Source organism: Eriocheir sinensis, unplaced genomic scaffold, assembly GCF_024679095.1.
Source record: "Eriocheir sinensis breed Jianghai 21 unplaced genomic scaffold, ASM2467909v1 Scaffold833, whole genome shotgun sequence".
In the NCBI taxonomy this organism is placed as follows: domain Eukaryota; kingdom Metazoa; phylum Arthropoda; class Malacostraca; order Decapoda; family Varunidae; genus Eriocheir; species Eriocheir sinensis.
Window position 1 is genome coordinate 38,137 of NW_026112201.1, and position 17,299 is coordinate 55,435.

At 48.3% G+C, this 17,299-nt stretch overlaps 1 pseudogene; it reads right to left on the minus strand.

Moving 5' to 3' along the window:
* Positions 1-14,694, minus strand: part of LOC126994611 (C-factor-like) — a 42,876-nt pseudogene extending 28,182 nt beyond the window's left edge.
* Positions 14,695-17,299: the final 2,605 nt, after the last annotated feature.

The following is a 17,299-nucleotide window of genomic DNA, read 5'->3' on the forward strand; positions in this document are numbered from 1 at the left end:
ACACAATTGGTAGAGAAAGGGATGAGAAGGGAAGGGAAGGGAAGGGAAAGAATTGCCACCACTCACAGTAACACAATTGGTAGAGAAAGGGATGAGAAGGGAAGGGATGAGAGGGGAAGGAAGGGAAGGGAAGGGAAAGAATTGCCACCACTCACAGTAACACAATTGGTAGAGAAAGGGATGAGAAGGGAAGGGAAGGACGGAAGGGAAAGAATTGCTGCCACTCACAGTAACACAATTGGTAGAGAAAGGGATGAGAAGGGAAGGGAAGGAAGGGAAGGGAAAGAATTGCTGCCACTCACAGTAACACAATTGGTAGAGAAAGGGATGAGAAGGGAAGGAAGGGAAGGAAGGAAGGGAAGGAAAGAATTGCTGCCACTCACAGTAACACAATTGGTAGAGAAAGGATGAGAAGGAAGGAAGGAAGGGAAGGAAGGAAAGAATTGCTGCCACTCACAGTAACACAATTGGTAGAAAGGGATGAGAAGGGAAGGGAAGGGAAGGAAGGGAAAGAATTGCTGCCACTCACAGTAACACAATTGGTAGAGAAAGGGATGAGAAGGGAAGGAAGGAAGGAAGGAAGGGAAGGGAAAGAATTGCTGCCACCACAGTAACACAATTGGTAGAGAAAGGATGAGAAGGGAAGGAAGGAAGGGAAGGAAGGAAGCGAAAGAATTGCTGCCACTGACAGTAACACAATTGGTAGAGAAAGGGATGAGAAGGGAAGGAAGGGAAGGAAGGAAGGAAAGAATTGCTGCCACTCACAGTAACACAATTGGTAGAGAAAGGGATGAGAAGGGAAGGAAGGAAGGAAGGAAGGGAAAGAATTGCTGCCACTCACAGTAACACAATTGGTAGAGAAAGGGATGAGAAGGGAAGGAAGGGAAGGAAGGAAGGGAAAGAATTGCTGCCACTCACAGTAACACAATTGGTAGAGAAAGGGATGAGAAGGGAAGGGAAGGGAAGGGAAGGGAAGGGAAGGGAAGGGAAAGAATTGCCACCACTCACAGTAACACAATTGGTAGAGAAAGGGATGAGAAGGGAAGGGAAGGGAAGGGAAGGGAAAGAATTGCTGCCACTCACAGTAACACAATTGGTAGAGAAAGGGATGAGAAGGGAAGGGAAGGGAAGGAAGGGAAAGAATTGCCACTCACAGTAACACAATTGGTAGAGAAAGGGAAGGGAAGGGAAGGGAAAGAGTTGCTGTCACTCACAGTAACACAATTGGTAGAGAAAGGGATGAGAAGGGAAGGAAGGGAAGGGAAGGGAAGGGAAAGAGTTGCTGTCACTCACAGTAACACAATTGGTAGAGAAAGGGAAGGGAAGGGAAGGAAGGGAAAGAATTGCTGCCACTCACAGTAACACAATTGGTAGAGAAAGGGATAAGAAGGGAAGGAAGGGAAGGAAGGAAGGGAAAGAATTGCTGCCACTCACAGTAACACAATTGGTAGAGAAGGGATAAGAAGGAAGGGAAGGAAGGGAAGGAAGGAAAGAATTGCTGCCACTCACAGTAACACAATTGGTAGAGAAAGGGATGAGAAGGAAGGGAAGGGAAGGGAAGGAAGGGAAAGAATTGCCACCACTCACAGTAACACAATTGGTAGAGAAAGGGATGAGAAGCGAAGGGAAGGGAAGGGAAGGGAAAGAATTGCTGCCACTCACAGTAACACAATTGGTAGAGAAAGGGATGAGAAGGGAAGGGAGGGGAGGGAACGGAAAGAATTGATGCCACTCACAGTAACACAATTGGTAGAGAAAGGGATAAGAAGGAAGGAAGGGAAGGGAAAGAATTGCTGCCACTCACAGTAACACAATTGGTAGAGAAAGGGATGAGAAGGGAAGGGAAGGGAAGGAAGGGAAAGAATTGCTGCCACTCACAGTAACACAATTGGTAGAGAAAGGGATGAGAAGGGAAGGGAAGGGAAGGGAAGGGAAAGAATTGCTGCCACTCACAGTAACACAATTGGTAGAGAAAGGGATGAGAAGGGAAGGGAAGGGAAGGGAAGGGAAGGGAAAGAATTGCTGCCACTCACAGTAACACAATTGGTAGAGAAAGGGATGAGAAGGGAAGGGAAGGGAAGGAAGGGAAGGGAAAGAATTGCTGCCACTCACAGTAACACAATTGGTAGAGAAAGGGATGAGAAGGGAAGGGAAGGGAAGGGAAGGGAAGGGAAAGAATTGCTGCCACTCACAGTAACACAATTGGTAGAGAAAGGGATGAGAAGGGAAGGGATGAAAAGGGAAGGAAGGGAAGGGAAAGAATTGCCACCACTCACAGTAACACAATTGGTAGAGAAAGGGATGAGAAGGGAAGGGAGGGGAAGGAAGGGAAGGGAAAGAATTGCCACCACTCACAGTAACACAATTGGTAGAGAAAGGGATGAGAAGGGAAGGGATGAAAAGGGAAGGAAGGGAAGGGAAAGAATTGCCACCACTCACAGTAACACAATTGGTAGAGAAAGGGATGAGAAGGGAAGGAAGGGAAGGGAAGGGAAGGGAAAGAGTTGCCACCACTCACAGTAACACAATTGCTGTATCCTTGACATGACATTTTGTGGTAAAAACTAAGAATGGACGACATTTTCCTGTGTTACTCCCCAAGGTTCTGAGGAGCGGCAAAATCCATCCCAGCACTCACCGTGGAGATCATGAGAGGCGGACGGGCTCACAGGCATACAGGTTGGAAGACTCCCGCTTGGGGGGGGGGGGGGCTGGCAGGTCCCTCTGCTCGTAAACCTCCCGCCGAGACTCATCAGCCACGACAGAGTATAAGATCAGCCGATTCTTGTTGGTCTGCAAGTCATTGGGTGATTAACGTACAAGATTGCCTTCTGTCTCCACAGCAACAACAACTACACCGACTGACTACATATACTCTTTTATCTCTATTCTATTATATTTGGTTTGAAGGCAGCTCATTTATTCGCTCTTTTATAGGGGCAGTGATCAACATACAAAGGGAGCACCAATTCATAAACCAGGCCATGGAAATGACCCCCACAAATCCTAGGAAAGCCTTGTCAAGTGTGTGTGCTTGGGGGGCGAAAGGTTTTGGTTTATGAGGCCCAGCCTGAAACACTTATGCCAACCACCACCATGGATGTGTCCTGGCACCACTCCAGCACCTGGCTGGTGCCGCTGCTGTTCACACACCAACCACCACCATGGATGTGTCCTGGCACCACTCCAGCACCTGGCTGGTGCCGCTGCTGTTCACACACCAACCACCACCATGGATGTGTCCTGGCACCACTCCAGCACCTGGCTGGTGCCGCTGCTGTTCACACACCAACCACCACCATGGATGTGTCCTGGCACCACTCCAGCACCTGGCTGGTGCCGCTGCTATTCACAGACTCCTCCGGCCTCTGCTGGACAACACAGGCACACGGCACACTTCTTGGGGTGAATTGAGACACTTCTTGGGGTGAACTGAGACACTTCTTGGGGTGAATTGAGACACTTCTTGGGGTGAATTGAGACACTTCTTGGGGTGAATTGACACTTCTTGGGGTGAATTTAGACAGGTGTAAAAACTGTTTTGTATGGTAAATAAACGAACATCCTCTTACTTGTTGTTGAATTGACTTGATATCTGAATGAATCAAGATCACTTCAAACAAAAATACCCACCTTTCAGACATTTAGGTACCTGTTTTTTTCCCCTTTGGAAAATACCATGATGAATTTGTATCCCGGGTAGCTAGTAAAAAAGAGAAGTAACCTACGTATTGTTACTTTCTGTAAGTGCCAGGGGAGTGGTTACATCATGCTGTGTTTTACATGCATTTTAAAGTCAGCAGAAGCTTTATCAATCCTTCTAATTGTTAAAGGCGGTGTGCCTGACAACAGCACTGGTCCACTGATCAAGTGTGTCATACTAACCTCACCAACATAACCACGTTTGGGCCAGTCCTACTGAGTGTTCATCCTCTCTCTAAGAATTTAATTGTTACACTGGTTATACAAACTTTTAGAACTCTTGCTATGTATGCCCTCCTATCATGGGTTACCTCATAGTATTTCTCTTCCTCAGGGTAAATCTTCCCAAATTTCCTAGGAATAAAGCTCACATAAGTGTCTTGCTCACTCTCCATCATAAGATATCGTCTGGCGATCAAGAATTACCCTAGACCAAGCAAGAATTTTCCCAAATCTAGGGAAATTCTTGCATTTCTTGTTTTAGCGCATCAGATTTTCAAGACTACCCCCAAATTCTTGACAAGAATCAGGGGTCCCGCACAAGCCGCAGCAGAGCAGAGTACGGCCACTTTCTTGCTGGCCGCACCTCTTTAGGCCTATGGCAAGGACCATTTCCTGAGCTTCCTATGAGTAACCCTGCCAGGTGGGGTTGGATATAGAGTTCACGAGGTTACTGTTGTGTTACTGCTGCACCACAGAACATTTTAAAGCATCATTGTAGGATAAGTAGGAACTTTCCGGTATGAAAACATCATAAATCATCAGAGACAAGAAAGTGAAACGATGCCATTTGTCAATATTTTGTGGAAAAAAGGACGTTTTAAGAAATTCCGTCGCATACAGTGACGCTAAGCAGCAAGGGAAATGTACCCAATGAACTTTAGATCTTGTAATTGTAACTAAATTAACGCGTGTTGTCCTTGATGAGTGATAAAATAAGAAATAGTGTTGATTCATCTTGTCATGTGAGCAAGAAAGAGGACTCTGGCGGATCACGGGTGGGAGGTGAAAACAGTCTCAAGAAAGCCAGATATCACCAGATGACGCCTATAGTTTTCCTATGTTGTCAGTGACAGGATCCACCACCAGGGTGCAGCACCAGCCAATGTTTGCTGGCACTTGCTAAAATGTGTCTCAATTCTCCTCATAACTTTTTTTTGTTGGGGTGAATTGAGACAAAATTATTCAGACTATTACAGCAAAAATATTGAGGATATTTTATTTCTGTTTAATTCATATCAAACCTGAACTATTTAACAATCCACATGCAAAAAATAATGCATATAAAATCTCAAATAACTTCAGGAGAATAAATTTACCAAAACTACACAATTTTGCAGGGATAAAAATTCTTACCCTTAGGGAGAATGGATTTTACATGCCTGTGGTTCAATATATCCCACCCAAGACAATATTCAAATCTTTACCATATATATTTATAACTGTACCTGACATAACAACTGCACCTGACATAACCTGAAACTAATCAAACATAACCTGGCCCATGGCTCAATATATCCCACCCAAGACAATATTCAAATCTTTATCATATTTATTTATAACTGTACCTGACATAACAACTGCACCTGACATAACCTGACAAACTAACCTAACATAACCTGGTCCGTGCCTCGATATATCCCACCCCAGACAATATCTATTTCTATATCATAAACAATATAACCTAACCTGACCTAGATCTATGTTCAGAGAGTTGCCCATCTCACTGCGGTACTTCTCACCCTAGCCATGGGTTAGATCTCATTATTCCATGCATTTTGAACCCCATATATATGCATTGCAAATTGACAGCAATGATGCTACCGATTTTTAGAAAGTTAGTGTCTTTTTTGCGGGCCGCGGTGTTGTGGGCCCCGAGCGTTGGAGGGATAGCTTACGACTCTCAATAATTTGGCCCACACTCGCCTGGTAAGGTTAGATTAATTCTACGGTGTTCTACCTACTACTGTTGTGTTTCTCAAGTTATGCGAAATAATTACGGCTACCACTGTTTACGCATGTCATATTTGACTGCTCCGGTGACGGACGCGGCGGCGGTGCAGCCGGTGTTTCGAGAAATACCCCCTTGCAGAATTAAGTCGCATATACATGTGGGGGGGGTCCAGGGGGGGTGCTGCCCCCCTGGTTAGAAGGGGGGCGAGGGGGGCGAGGCCCCCCATTAGCTGTTAGGTCATAAAGTTTGGTTGGGATAATTTAAATATGTTCCCCCCACCTTAAACCCTCTGCGAGGTATTTTGCAGCTGTGGCGCCAGATGATGAAATTGCAATAAATCACTTTTTAGTAGTTTCCGTAGAAAAAAATATCTCCAAATGAAAAAGCACAATATTTTGGCCAGAAATAAATAGCCAGTGTATCAAATTTTGAGACGGGCAACTCTCTGAACACTTAACGCCATACCTAACTAAAACTAACCTGACATAACCTGGTCCGCGCTTCGATATATCCCACCCCAGACAGTATCTATTACTATATCATAAACAATATAACCTAGCCTGACCTTACTGTACCTGACGTAACCTAACTAAGACTAACCTAACATAATGACCTGTGCCTTAATATACCCCACCCCAGACAATATCTATTTCTTTATCATAAACAATATAACCTAACCTTATATAACCTGACCTTACCATACCTTTACCAAATATATTCCTCGATATACCCCACCCCAGACCATATTTTCAAGGAAATTAATATCTCACAAACATCATCTTTCCTCTATTATTAATGGAGATGGCAGCAGTGCCTGGCACCCTCCCGTCCCAGATACCAGACTATACCCACCCACCCTAGACAGCCCTCCCACACACACTGGCCCACCACCCTAGACAGCCCTCCCACAGACACTGGCCCACCACCCAAGACAACCCTCCCACAGACACTGGCCCACCACCCTAGACAGCCCTCCCACAGACACTGGCCCACCACCCAAGACAACCCTCCCACAGACACTGGCCCACCACCCTAGACAGCCCTCCCACAGACACTGGCCCACCACCCAAGACAACCCTCCCACAGACACTGGCCCACCACCCTAGACAGCCATCCCACAGCCCCTGGCCACCACCCAAGACAACCCTCCCACAGACACTGGCCACCACCCTAGACAGCCCTCCCACAGACACTGGCCCACCACCCAAGACAACCATCCCCAAGACCCTGGCCACCACCCAAGACAACCCTCCCACACACACTGGCCCACCACCCTAGACAGCCCTCCCACAGACACTGGCCACCACCCAAGACAGCCCTCCCACACACACTGGCCCACCACCCTAGACAGCCCTCCCACAGACACTGGCCACCACCCAAGACAGCCCTCCCACACACACTGGCCCACCACCCTAGACAGCCCTCCCACACACACTGGCCCACCACCCTAGACAGCCCTCCCACAGACACTGGCCACCACCCAAGACAGCCCTCCCACACACACTGGCCCACCACCCTAGACAGCCCTCCCACAGACACTGGCCACCACCCAAGACAGCCCTCCCACACACACTGGCCCACCACCCAAGACAGCCCTCCCACAGACACTGGCCCACCACCCAAGACAACCCTCCCACAGACACTGGCCCACCACCCAAGACAGCCCTCCCACACACACTGGCCCACCACCCAAGACAACCTCCCACAGACACTGGCCACCACCCAAGACAGCCCTCCCACACACACTGGCCCACCACCCTAGACAGCCCTCCCACAGACACTGGCCCACCACCCAAGACAACCCTCCCACAGACACTGGTTACCACCCAAGACAACCCTCCCACACACTGGCCCACCACCCAAGACAGCCTCCCACACACTGGCCCACCACCCAAGACAGCCCTCCCACACACACTGGCCCACCACCCAAGACAGCCCTCCCACACACACTGGCCCACCACCCAAGACAGCCCTCCCACAGACACTGGCCCACCACCCAAGACAACCCTCCCACACACACTGGCCCACCACCCAAGACAGCCCTCCCACACACACTGGCCCACCACCCAAGACAGCCCTCCCCACGACACTGGCCCACCACCCAAGACAGCCCTCCCACACACACTGGCCCACCACCCAAGACAGCCCTCCCACACACACTGGCCCACCACCCAAGACACCCCACACACACTGGCCCACCACCCAAGACAGCCCTCCCACACACACTGGCCCACCACCCTAGACAGCCCTCCCACAGACACTGGCCCACCACCCAAGACAGCCCTCCCACACACTGGCCCACCACCCAAGACAGCCCTCCCACACACTGGCCCACCACCCAAGACAGCCCTCCCACACACACTGGCCCACCACCCAAGACAGCCCTCCCACACACACTGGCCCACCACCCAAGACAGCCCTCCCACACACACTGGCCCACCACCCAAAACCCCCCACCCCCACAACCAGGCCCACCACCCAAGACAACCCTTCCACACACACTGGCCCACCACCCAAGACAGCCCTCCCACACACACTGGCCCACCACCCAAGACAGCCCTCCCACACACACTGGCCCACCACCCAAGACAGCCCTCCCACACACACTGGCCCACCACCCAAGACAGCCCTCCCACACACACTGGCCCACCACCCAAGACAGCCCTCCCACACACACTGGCCCACCACCCAAGACAGCCCTCCCACACACTGGCCCACCACCCAAGACAGCCCTCCCACACACACTGGCCCACCACCCAAGACAGCCCTCCCACACACTGGCCCACCACCCAAGACAGCCCTCCCACAGACACTGGCCACCACCCAAGACAGCCCTCCCACAGACACTGGCCCACCACCCAAGACAGCCCTCCCACAGACACTGGCCACCACCCAAGACAGCCCTCCCACACACACTGGCCCACCACCCAAGACAGCCCTCCCACACACACTGGCCACCACCCAAGACAGCCCTCCCACACACACTGGCCACCACCCAAGACAGCCCTCCCACAGACACTGGCCACCACCCAAGACAGCCCTCCCACAGACACTGGCCACCACCCAAGACAGCCCTCCCACAGACACTGGCCCACCACCCAAGACAGCCCTCCCACACACACTGGCCACCACCCAAGACAGCCATCCCACAGACACTGGCCCACCACCCAAGACAGCCCTCCCACACACACTGGCCACCACCCAAGACAGCCATCCCACAGACACTGGCCCACCACCCAAGACAGCCCTCCCACACACACTGGCCCACCACCCAAGACAGCCCTCCCACAGACACTGGCCACCACCCAAGACAGCCCTCCCACAGACACTGGCCCACCACCCAAGACAGCCCTCCCACAGACACTGGCCCACCACCCAAGACAACCCTCCCACACACACTGGCCCACCACCCAAGACAGCCCTCCCACACACTGGCCACCACCCAAGACAGCCCTCCCACAGACACTGGCCACCACCCAAGACAGCCCTCCCACACACACTGGCCCACCACCCAAGACAGCCCTCCCACAGACACTGGCCCACCACCCAAGACAGCCCTCCCACACACACTGGCCACCACCCAAGACAGCCCTCCCACACACACTGGCCCACCACCCAAGACAGCCCTCCCACACACACTGGCCCACCACCCAAGACAGCCCTCCCACAGACACTGGCCCACCACCCTAGACAGCCCTCCCACACACACTGGCCCACCACCCAAGACAACCCTCCCACAGACACTGGCCCACCACCCAAGACAGCCCTCCCACACACACTGGCCCACCACCCAAGACAGCCCTCCCACAGACACTGGCCCACCACCCAAGACAGCCCTCCCACACACACTGGCCCACCACCCAAGACAGCCCTCCCACACACACTGGCCCACCACCCAAGACAGCCCTCCCACAGACACTGGCCCACCACCCAGGACAGCCCTCCCACAGACACTGGCCCACCACCCAAGACAGCCCTCCCACAGACACTGGCCCACCACCCTAGACAGCCCTCCCACACACACTGGCCCACCACCCAAGACAGCCCTCCCACAGACACTGGCCCACCACCCAAGACAGCCCTCCCACACACACTGGCCCACCACCCAAGACAGCCCTCCCACACACACTGGCCCACCACCCAAGACAGCCCTCCCACAGACACTGGCCCACCACCCAAGACAACCCTCCCACAGACACTGGCCCACCACCCTAGACAGCCCTCCCACAGACACTGGCCACCACCCAAGACAGCCCTCCCACAGACACTGGCCCACCACCCAAGACAGCCCTCCCACAGACACTGGCCCACCACAGAAGTGATACAAGAAGTTGAGTTACGAGCAGTCAGTGTGAAGGAGTTGGTTGAGGTGGCGCAAGATGTGGTGGACATTTTGCAGCGAGCCGAGCATGCACATGTGGAGTCAGCAGATGCAACTTGGGCTGAGGTCACCAAACGTAAGAGGAAAGTTAAGAAGAATTTACTTGTTGTCAAGGCCTCTACACAGGAAAAGAAGGCAACAGACATGAAGGATGAAGTCTCCCAGGCACTGAATGGTATTCAAATAACTGATTCAAGATTTACAAATAGAGGTAACATTGTCATGAACTTTGATAATGAGAACACAAGGGATGAGGCTGCTCAAAAACTGGAGTCTGTTGAGCAAATTAATACCAAGAGTGTTGGAAAGATGAACCCAAAGATCATGATATGCAATGTGCATAAAGAGGAAACCAAGGAAAAAATAAAGGAGACCATCTTAGACTGCAATGAGTTCTTACATGCCATTGGGGGTGTTGAGGATAAGACTGAGTTGGTTTTTAGCAAGCCTGCGGCTGGCGGCACGATGCACTACATTTTGAGGTGTGACCCAACTGTAAGAGAGCTGATTCACAAGAATCATGACAAGCTAAAATTAGAATGGGGAATATACACAGTGAGAGACAGATATCATGCAACTATATGCTATCATTGTCAGAGATGTGGCCATCTTGAGGCCTACCGTACTGCCAAGACCAATGGAGATGCCCAAAATGTTTCAAATGCACAAGCAATCATAAATCACAGGAGTGCACCATGGCCGAGAAGAAATGCATAAATTGTGTGAGGTACAAGAAGCCTGAAATCAACCACTCAGTGAATGACCAGTGTTGTCTAGTTTTCCAGACTGAAATTGAGAGAATTCGTAACATGACTGATCATGGCTATTAATTATAGTGTCTGTACTGAAACATAAATTGTGTGTGATGAATGTTCAGTGTGCTGGAAATAATTGTTGAATATTTAATTGTGATACTATAATGAAAATAGTGGACATGAACACTGAACTAGTTGTTATATGTGATATTATTCGTAAAAGAAATTAAGACACTCACTCACTCACTACAATGTTTGAGAATAAGTGCATGGAAGACTATTATTGAGGCTAACGTTGAAATTGTTGACGGCCCTCGTAGAGCGCTGCATCAGCGGCGGAGCAGCAGGGCCTGAAACCTCATCAACGGTAACGGTAACCCAAGACAGCCCTCCCACACACACTGGCCCACCACCCAGGACAGCCCTCCCACACACACTGGCCCACCACCCAGGACAGCCCTCCCACACACACTGGCCCACCACCCAGGACAGCCCTCCCACACACACTGGCCCACCACCCAGGACAGCCCTCCCACACACACTGGCCCACCACCCAAGACAGCCCACCCTTGGATGGCACAGACACTCTCGTTGGTGTTCACATTTACTGCCGCTGATGATGAGCGTCACCATCGCAGGGCCGACAACACTATAATGATGTTAGCCTCCATAAATAATCCTGGGTGCACTTGTTCATACAACATTGTAGCGAAGGAGTGAGTCTTGATTGCTGCCATGAAGGTTACAAGCTGGTGATGTCAGCCTAAAGGTGAAATGGGACCAAATCCGAGCGGAACTTGAACTTGCCGACTGGGAAGCGCTTATGACAGAGAAGGATGCCAACACCTCACTGATGCTCCTACAGGAAAAGGCCCTGGACATCTGCAAACGGTGGACCCCACGGAAAGGTAACCGGACAAAGCAGCTCATCCCAAGGGACAGGAAGATACTAATGAGAAAAAGGTCAACTCTGAAGAAAAAATTACTCAGTGTTCCAGAGCACCACACAACAACAAGGAGTCGGATTCAAGACCAGCTAGTTTCCTTGGAACATCAACTGATGGAATCCCATGAGCAAGAGAGAACCAGAGATGAAAGAAGGGCAGTGTCAAACATCAAGGAGAACTCAAAATACTTCTTCACGCGCCCCAGTAGGCCCTCTGATAACGGACGGTAATGAGACTGTGAGCTGCCCAAAGGAAATGGCCCAGCTGCTCCGCCAACAGTACGACAGTGTCTTCAGCACCCCACTGCCGAACAAGATGGTAACAGACCCTATCTCCTTCTTCCAAGCCCCAACAAAAGATCACCAGCTGCTCACCGATATAGAATTAGAAACCGGGGACATTGTAGCAGCCATCAACAGTATTGCACCGGACTCAGCAGCAGGACCGGACGGCTTCCATGCCATACTGCTAAGAAACTGCAGGAATGAACTGGCAAAACCACTTCAGCTACTGTGGCACAAATCACTAAGTGAAGCGACAGTCCCACCACTATTAAAGACCGGGATAGTAACTCCCATCCACAAAGGTGGCAGCAGAGGACAGGCCAAGAATTACCGTCCTGTGGTCTTAACATCACACCTCATTAAAATAACAGAGAAGATCATCTGCACAAAGCTCGTCAACCACCTAGAAAAGAGGAATACCTTAAACGAGGGACAGCACGGATTTAGGACAGGTCGTTCCTGTCTCTCACAGCTACTGAAGCACCACCAAGGAATACTCGAGGCAGTGCGGGAGGGCAGGAACGCAGACGTCATCTACCTAGACTTCGCCAAGGCCTTCGATAAGGTGGACCATGGGCTACTGCTACACAAACTCAGGGCTCATGGTATCAGTGGTAACCTAGGAAAATGGATCCACAGTTTCCTCACAGGCCGAACTCAACAAGTGTCAGTCCAGGGCAGTTTATCTCGACCTAGCCCAGTCAATTATTATTATTATTATTATTATTATTATTGCTATTATTATTGCTATTATTATTATTATTATTATTATTATTATTATTATTATTATTATTATTATTATTGTTATTATTGTTATTATTATCAGTATTATTACCATTATTATTATTGTTGTCATTCTATTATTATTAGCACAACTGCTGTGTATCATCATCATCATTGTAGTAATGATAGGTATTATTATTATTATTATTATTATTATTATTATTATTATTATGATGATGATGATGATGATGATGATGTTATTAGAGAAGAACGTAAACAGAGGTGATATATTATCATTATTACTTTTATTATTATTACTATTATCATTATTAATCATTATTATCATCATTATCATTATTATTTCATTATTATTATCATTATTGTCTTTTTATTAGTAATACTAGTATTGTTAGATTATTATTTTGAATACTTTATCTAATGTTACTTGGGCCAAAAAATTTAGTACTATACATGTCCAGAAAAAGAAAAAAAAAACTTATAAATACATACCAATTGTTGCCCCAAAAGCTCTAGCTTCCTATGGGCTACTTGCACAACAAATTTATGTTATATCGACCTATGTATACAAATTGCAAGTATAATAAAATGTTTCAAATGTTTCAAAAGTGGCGTTCCTCAAGGCTTGGTGCTGGGACCACTCCTGTTCCTGGTCATGATACAAGACATCGATCAAGACCTCCAGCATGCGCAGGCCACATCCTTCGGAGACGACACGAGGATCCTTAAACATGTACAAGCCCACAGTGACACTGCCCTGCTACAAGCTGACGTGGACCGAGTATTAACTTGGGCAGAGGAGAACAACATGCTGCTAAACAGTGACAAATTTGAGGTACTTAGATATGGCCCACTACAGGAGCTGAAGACCACGACAAGTTACCTCTGCAACCAGCAAACCATCGAAAGCAAACACCACGTCAAGGATCTTGGAGTGTATGTGAGTGATGACGCCACCTTCACGTTGCACTACGACAAGATCACAGCAACAGCCCAAGAACTCACTGGTTGGATACTACGCACCTTCAGAACCAGGAAACAGGACTGTATGCTGACACTGGAAATCCTTGGTGCTCCCTAGGCTGGAGTACTGCTGCCAGCTGTGGTCCCCACACAGAGTGGGAGATATATCAAGGATAGAGGCATTGCAGAGAACATTTACCAGCCGTATTGAGGGTATGGAGCACCTAAACTACTTGGAAAGGCTACAGCACCTGCATCTCTACTCACTACAGCGGCGCCGAGACAGGTACATCATCATGTACGTGTGAAGACACTTGAGAAGCTGGTACCAAATGCCGGCCTCCAGGAGCACCACCACCCAAGGCGCGGCAGGCTGTGCTACATCAAGAGGACTGAAGGTGTGTCCTCAAGAGTGAAAACCATCGTGCACAACAGCTTCACCCACACTGGAGCACGCCTATTCAATGCAGTGCCTCCCAGCATAAGGAACCTGACTGCAGTAGCACCCGACACCTTCAAGTACCACCTGGACAAGTGGCTGTCAACAGTACCTGACCAGCCACCAGCGCCAGGTTATCCCAGTGGCAACGGAAATCGTCTTGGTAAAGATTCGTTTTAGGTCCGTGCCAGTATCTCATAATCTACTTTATGAAACATCACTATCTCTTCATATATCTTTTCTACAAACCTTCAACAAGAGGAGAGGAGCCAGTGGGAAGCAGCGGAGGTCCACCTCAGCTGTGTCCGTAGTCGACGAGATTCAACAAAGTAAATAACCTTGGCATCACCATAGTCTGCCTCACTAAGCCTCCTCCCCAGCCTATTAGCACTGACAACAACACAGCCATAGAACAACACATTACAGGGCAACACAAGAATCTTTGTCTCCATTTTATGCGGTAAATATGGAGGAACACACCTTGCAATGAACGCTGCTCACCAACACACACACACACGTCAACACGCCCCGCCAGGCACTACTCGGCCTTGGTCTGGGGCTCGGGTCTCCCTTCCTCCCTCTCCACCATTACCAAAACAGAATAACGATTTCTGTCATAACTACAAGGGAATCTCATTGCTGGGGCACGTGCGGCTGGGTGTTGTGTGGTGGTGGAAGGTGCAGCTATATATACAGCGTCTGTATATATATATATATATATATATATATATATATATATATATATATATATATATATATATATATATATATATATATATATATATATATATATATATATATATATATATATATATATATATATATATATATATATGTATAAATCATAGGTACTGTACCGCTGTACCGCTACACTGCTTTCACAAGTGTGTGTGTGTGTGTGTGTGTGTGTGTGTATTTAGCTATTTGTAGTCTAGGTGGCCCGAGCTAAGCTCTAATAGTCCCGTCTCCATAAATACATTCATCCAGCCTTTCCTTCATTTGGTGGACACTGCTCGCCTCCACCACCTCTTCCCGCAAGCTGTTCCATGTGTTAACACTTCTGTGTGGAAAACTATAACCTACTTTTTCAAGTCACAAACAGGTTCCTTTATGAAGTTTCTTTCCATGTCCTCTCAGCCCCTGTGTCCTCACAGTTGAGAAGAGATCCTCTCTATCCACCTCATCAAACTTATTTACCAACTTATACAGCGTGATCAGATCTCCTCTCTCCCTTCTTTGTTCCAGTGTCGTCAAGTCCATCTCCTTCAATCTGTGTGTGTGTGTGTGTGTGTGTTTACCTGGTTGTAATTACCATGTCTTTATCTGCTGTCCAATTAAATAAAGCAAAATAGAACGTGCAAAACAGTCAAGCAATGTTTCATATCCATTATTATTATTAATATTGTTATTATCATTAGTAGTAGTAGTAGTAGTAGTAGTGTAGTGACACGACTTGCCTGATGGCCGAGCCTCCCATAACCCACTTAGCCAGGGAGGTACCTCTTTGGCCGACTGGTAAAGGAGCGGCTCTCCCGTTACGCTGGTCGCGGGTTCGATCCCCGGCGCCGGCAAAACTTCCCTTGTCTGGATTAATTTCTCGTGTGTTTCGTTACACGCAGTGGTCGTGTGGGAGTATAGTAAAGAGAAAAATTCAGGCATTTCAGTAGTAGTAGTAGTGGTACAATTAGCATATACCCAGACAGAAGGAGAAAGTATATATTGAACAAACGACATGTATGAGCTAGGAGAAGGAGGAGAAAGAGGAGGATTGGAGGAGGAAGAAAAGAGGAAAATAGAGGAAGCGGAAGAGTGAAAACTGAAAAGAGAAAGAGAAGAAAGACAAGATGAGAGGAGATGGAGGAGGAGGAAATAATAAGAGAAGATAGAGAGAGAGATGGAGATAAAAAGAAAAGATGAAAGGAGGAGGAGGAGGAGGAGGAAACAATAAGAGAAGATAGAGGGAGAGATGGAGATAAAAAGAAAAGATGAAACAAGGAGGAGGAGGAGGAGTAGGAGGAGAGGGCAGAATGAAGAGAATAGATAAATAGCTAGACAGACAGATAGATTTACACAGGTTATTGCATGATAACAGATAATAAACCAATAGATACTGAGGTTATTGCACAGGGATAGATAGATAGATATATAGGCAGAGATATAGATAAATAGACAAACAGATAAACGGATATAGATAAGTAGATAGATAGACAGATAGACAGACAGACAGACGGGCAAATACACAAGAAATGGTCAATAGCTAGAACGAGGTCATTGCAGTGGTAGTTAGACAGATAGACATACAGATAGGTAAATATATACATAGATATAGACTCAATATAGCCGTAGAAACACTCCTATGTTAATTTTACCTCCATTGTTAACGTAACTCCTCCTTTTCCTCCGGGTCTCAAGGTCAAAAGGTCAACCCCAAAACGCAACCCGATGTAATTTTTGGAATGTTAAAGTTTCCATTATCGCGTATTGAGGCGACAGGAGTTATCTTGAGGTTGATTTATAGGCCTACAGCACCCCTAGGATCCAGTATAGGCCTCAACGGGAGTGGCTGTACGCCCGATGCGGCCAGGTGCCATTCATTCTGCCTGGTTGATTGAGAGAATGTGGAGGTGCTGTCAAGTGTATATTTCTCCCTTTTTCAGGCCATGGCGGGGACTCTAGTGTGGTTTATGTTTATCTTCCTGGTACAATAGGCTTAGTTATGTAATATTCCCCGCACTGTGCAGGTATATACGCCCTCGTAGGCCTGTGAGAGCGTTACCTGTGTTGAAAAGTGTTGCCGTTTGGCCGAGTCGACTTGCATATTTTGGGTACGAATCGTGTGTTGCGGCGTGAGGGTGCCATGTGAGGATATATTTAACCCTATTTTTAGGCCATAGCGGTTATTGCAGTGTTGTTCCTGCATATCAAAGTGGTTAGTTATCTTGTTCAGTCTGTTGTTAAGCACACTGAGGGATAGCAAAGCCCCGTACAAGCCTGTATATGTGATGGGAGGTGTTGCCGTGGGCCCAAAGTCTTGTTGAATAATTTATTGGGTGCCGCGTGAGGGTGCCATAAGCCGATATATTTATTCCTGCTTTTAGGCAATACCGATCGTTGTGTTGTTGTTCTTCAGTAT